Genomic DNA, 5866 nt, shown 5'->3' with positions numbered 1-5866 from the left:
ACACATTCAACGACGTCTCTGGTCGGTAACGACCATAGTGGAAATTGAGCATACATGCTCCACAGATAAGCGAGGGTCGTTAACGTCCCGCGGGGCCGCGCATCGGTGGTCGTCGGATGCATACACACTTGACGATATAATGAGCGATGTCGTTGATGAGGGCTGAAATGAACGACGTTGTTCATTTTATCGTCAAGTGTGTATGGGCCTTAAGAGCTCAGGAGAGCCCCTAGTGTGCATCCAACCTCGGCCGGGCACAAAATCTAACTGAGGCTTGGAGGAGGGTCATAGTGGGAGGAGCCAGTGCACACCAGGTAGTCATAAATCTTTCTAGAGTGCCCAGCCTCCTTCGGAGCCCGCTATTCCCCATGGTCCTTTCGGAGTTCCCAGCATCCACTAGGACGTCAGAGAAAATAATGTTTATCTTATTCTGCAGCTCATAGTCACATGTCCTGGAGCACGGTCAGCTGATAATGCATTTACGCAGGCTTTAAGGAAGTGTTATTCTGGTTGCTTAGCAACCATCGATAAATGATGATTCTCTGTCTTTAAAATAGCCCTGTATACCGATATTTTATTGAGATCATAAAAACAAAATTTAACCTCTGTCGATGTATATTTACAGTGGTTGTTGGAGACCCAGGACTATTTAAAAGGAAGAAAAAAAAAGCTGTGAATTATATATAGTATATATGAATAGCACAACTGGCAATAGTAAATAAACAAAAATAATTCAGAAAAAAACTCAATGTTCTCAATGAGGCTATGTCCATAGGATCACATAGCCAATAAGCAATTACATTTATTTAAAGAAATTAATTTTATACATTAATGACACTGAACCGTGTCAATACATTAAATCATCTGTATTGAAAATACAAGCATATACTTGAAAAAGGGGGAAAAAAGGAGGAAAAAGGTTAGACTTTGCATGGCGGGAGGTCCATCATAACGGACCTACAATATTGTGTTAAGTTCCAGGGCTTCATTCAAGCCATCAGGATGTAGAGTATTTAGTTGAAAAGTCCAGTAGATCTCCTGCCTGCAGAGCCTCGCAAATCTATCTCCTCCTCGTTTTGTGAGTGGGATATGTTCAAGGCCAACGACTCTCAATGTTTCTGGATTTCCATCATGATATTTCTTAAAATGTCTTGGGATGCTATGGTTGGTCAGCCTGTTAATGATGTTGCTTCTATGTTTGGTAAAGCGATTCTTTAATGACCTGGTGGTCCTACCCACATATAACAAGTTGCAACCACAGGACAAAACATAAATCACCCAACTTGTGTCACAGTTAATAAAGCTAGTTATAGCATATTCCTTATCTGTAAAGGTTTCAGGTACTTTTACTGTCTTATTTATTGCATGTTTGTAAGTAATGCACTTAGTCTTTTCACATCTGTAGAATCCAATTTGTTTTGGTAGCCAAGATATATTTGTATTATGACATTGTGCTTTCAAGGAAGATTTGAGGATGCTTGGGGCTAGATAGGACACTAGGGACTGATTTTTTTTCTAAAAATAAAGCTTGGTTTTGGCGGTAAGAGGTCTTTAAGAATTGTATCATATCTTAATATATTATAGTTCTTAATTATATGTTTAATCTCAGAGGAACGGTTTTTGAAGGTGGAGATAAAAGGCATTTCCTTCTGTGAAAACTTCTGTTTATATTTAACTTTTGTTTTTAAGAGCTGCTTCTATCCATTCTGCAAACCTCTTCTAGTGCATTTAGTAGTAATTGTTTGGGGTAGCCCCTATTTTCATAGGCTGACGACATCTCAGAAGCTTGTTTCTGGAAGAGTTCATCAGATGAACAATTTATTTTTATGCGCATAAGTTGGCCCTTTGGAATATTGGTCTTCCATGGGGTATAGTGTGCGCTTTTGAAATGTAGGTAGGCAATGCTGCCTACCTCTTTCTTGATTCGAAGACTGAATAAGGCCGTCTATAATGTTCAGGGTCACATCCAGGAAGGAATTAGAAAAAGGGTTGTAGGAGTGAGTAAATATTAAATTAAAAGTGTTAGTGTTGAGAAACGAAACAAAATCAAGAGCAGTGTGAGCATCCCCATCCCAAAATGAAAAAAAGATCGTCTATGTAACGGCCATAGAAGACCAGGTGAGTGCCAAAGCCGCCCCCCACATGAGCTGGTCTATGACCGCACCCATGTAGAGCTTGGCATAGCTTGGCGCAACCTGATCCCCATGGCCGTTCCCATGACTTGAAGGAAATAGTGCCCCTTACATTATGCCACACACAGTAATGCTGATTGCACCATATTATGCTCCCGACACCATATTATGCCATACAGAGTAATGCCCCTTACACCATATTATGCCCCACACAGCAACTTCTGCAGTTGCTCACTTCTATTCACTGCTTCATGAATAGACCTGCAAATCCAGTACAAACTTACTATACTATGAGCTGTTGTTTTCTGATTTCTCTGAGGTGAATCAACTTGTCTGGATTCTTGGAGAGATGATCACCCTTTTTGGAAACTATGTAGGACGGATTAAGTATTTACTTATGGACATTTTAACAAACTTCATATATTATTATGTGTGCATGATATACTGTATTTGACAAATCTATTGTGTCGAGGAATCATCAGGGTATATTTTATTCACTGCTATCTAGCTAGTTACAGTCATAACAAATACACAATACCTTAAGTGAATTTATTTGGTTCAAGTTCAGTACATGGGACCCCCTGGATTAGCATAACTAAACTGCTTCAGAACATTACTAAACTTGTTCAGAACATTAAAAAGTGTACCTTTGCGGGCTCACTTCACTCTCCATGCTTCGGGTGGGTTACTATTCCCATTAGATGTCCACGTGGATAGTGAAACGGATAGCCCAGGTGTCCCATGTTCTGAACTTGAGCTGATTTATTTAATTGTGGATTGGGCTTGGGAAGACATTTTTTTTTCAATATATGTTTATTCTTTTCAATAACAAAGACACAAATTAAACACATTGGTCAGGATAAGAGATAATTAATGCAGCATAAAAACTGTAAATAACATGGACCCATTAGAAGATTATGTATAAACTGTATCTAAAGTGTCCATTACAATTCAAACAAAACACAGAAAGGAGTTAAAAGGGGAGGAGGTGGAGGGGTACAGGTTCAAAAGGGTAAAATAAAGGTGACAAAATGAAAGAATTGGGGGCCCCATAGTGTGTATAGAAAGAATTGCGGTAAACATAGCATCTTTCCACACAGCTAAGTATAAAACCACAAAAAGACAACCCAAGCTCATACAGCAGTGATGTCTTTAAATCCAGCCAAGGGTGCCAGGTAGCCTTGAAATCCTGGTTCCGCTCCGGAGTCAACTGAATATCCTCCATTGTCATATACATTTCAATACGATTGAACCATTCATGAATGGTAGGAGGGGATGTAGATCGCCAATGAACTGGTATCACGGCTTTCGCATAACTGTTGAGGAATGTCAGTAGGGATTGTTTATTAAAGGCCGGGAAGCCGGAGTATGAATTAAGCAACCAGAAGCCGGAGTGGAAGGAATCTCAACATCTGTGATCAATCTAGAAATGGATATCACTTGGTCCCAAAAAGGCCACAGGAGCAGACAATCCCACCAAAAATAGAGTGGAGAGTCAACCTGCTCTCCATTGCATTACAGCACCAACAAGTATCAGGCAACCCAGGGAACATCTTTGCCAGCGTTAGAGGACATCTGTACCAGCGTGAAAGGACCTTAAATTGAGTTTCAATCACAGAATAACTCACAGAGCTAGCAAATGTATTCTGGATAATCCTAGCCCACTCTACATCATCCAGCTCAAGTTGCAAGTCACACATCCAGTCCCTAGCATATTTGGGTAGATAAGGTAACATATGCTTGATCAGGAGCCCGTACCCCCTTGAGAGAAAGTGTACTGGATGCTCTTTTGCCAAACACATGTTCTCAAAGGGGGTCAGAGGTCTGATGGAAGCTGCACACAAGTCCTCGGACTGCACAAAATGTTTAAATTGCAAGTAGCTCCATTTATCAGAGAATGGAAGGTCCCACTGAGTCTGCAAAGCGGGGAAAGAAGACACACTCCCACCGTCCACCAGCTGGCCGACCCAATACACCACCTGCTTCACCCAAATAGCGAAAGTAGAACCAGCTACCCCTGGGGGGAAATCAGAGTTATTAAACTAAAGGGTCAATGGAGAGAATTTGGAGTACACGCAGGGTAGTTTCCTCAGTCTGTTCCAACGAGCCAAAGTGGGACCAATGGTAGGATGAGAAATAACAGGGATTTTGGACCTCCAGAGATATTGTGCAATGTGTATAGGCAATATTTCCCTCTTTATATTAACCCACTGCTTAATATCGGTTGCCCGGGACCACTCCACGAACCTACTAAGAATAATAGCATTATAATAGACTGAAAAATTCGGCAATTGAAATCCCCCCACATGTTGCGACGGAAAATAGCATGTTATTTCCCCATACAAAATCTCTTACTGCATTTTGTAAGACCCTGAACCATGTCTTAGGAATGTGTATTGGAAGGGTCTGGAGGAGATACAAAATCCTAGGGAGAATGTTCATTTTAACCAAGCTAAGCCTACGAGCCACGAGAGCCGTTGGGAAGCCTTTTTTTGTTTTTTAATGTCAGGAGTGGTATCTGCAACTGCTCCATGTACCGTATGCCCACTGGTTGCTTGGTTACCACAACTTTTATGAGCAGCCTAGCAGGTAGTTAAAGTCATGGTCACATGACTGTATTATAAGCTATCCGTTAAAAGGAGGCTCACCTTTTAAGTGCAGGTGGTGGTGATTCTCCTCCACTTAACAGTTGTTACTCTTGTAGCTTCTGTAGGGTGTTTTGGATTTTTCATTTGTGCCATTTCTGACCTTTGCCTGATTTTGACCATTCTTTGTATTGCCAGCTATCTGACCTTTTCCTAGTACCTAGTTATTCACTGAATGTCAACAGCAACTACTGTTAAGCTCTCCACCAGTCTCTGTATGGCATTTCATATAAATATGGAGATTTTCTTGGACCTGGTCATTACCTGTATATACACTTTATTAGTAATAAGTAGCCTTAATTGACCATATGTACAGTGCATCTGGAAAGTATTCACAGCGCTTCACTTTTTCCACATTTTGTTATGTTACAGCCTTATTCCAAAATGGAATAAATTAATTTTTTCCCTCAAAATTCTACACACAATACCCCATAATGACAACATGAAAAAAGTTTTTTGAGATTTTTGCAAATTTTTTGAAAATAAAAAACTAAGAAATCACATGTACATAAGCATTAATAGCCTTTCCTCAGTACTTTGTTGATGCACCTTTGGCAGCAATTACAGACTCAAGTCTTTTTGAATATGATGCCACAATTTGGCGCACCTATCTTTGGGCAGTTTTGCCCATTCCTCTTTGCAGCACCTCTCAAGCTCAATCAGGTTGGATGGGAAGCGTCGGTGCACAGCCATTTTCAGATCTCTCCAGAGATGTTCAATCGGATTCAAGTCTGGGCTCTGGCTGGGCCACTCAAGGACATTCACAGAGTTGTCCTGAAGCCACTCCTTTGATATCTTGGCTGTGTGCTTAGGGTCGTTGTCCTGCTGAAAGATGAACAGTAGCCGCAGTCTGAGGTCAAGAGTGCTCTGTAGCAGGTTTTAATCCAGGATATCTCTGTACATTGCTGCACCTTTTCCTCTATCCTGACTAGTCTCCAAGTTCCTGCCGCTGAAAAACATCCCCACAGATGATGCTGCTACCACCATGCTTCACTTTAGGGATGGTATTGGCCTGGTGATGAGCGGTGCCTGGTTTCCTCCAAACATGATGGCTGGAATTCATGCCAAAGAGTTAAATTTTTGCCTCAT

Source organism: Pseudophryne corroboree, chromosome 2 (assembly GCF_028390025.1).
Source record: "Pseudophryne corroboree isolate aPseCor3 chromosome 2, aPseCor3.hap2, whole genome shotgun sequence".
Taxonomy (NCBI): Eukaryota; Metazoa; Chordata; class Amphibia; order Anura; family Myobatrachidae; genus Pseudophryne; species Pseudophryne corroboree.
This window is presented reverse-complemented; position numbering follows the sequence as displayed.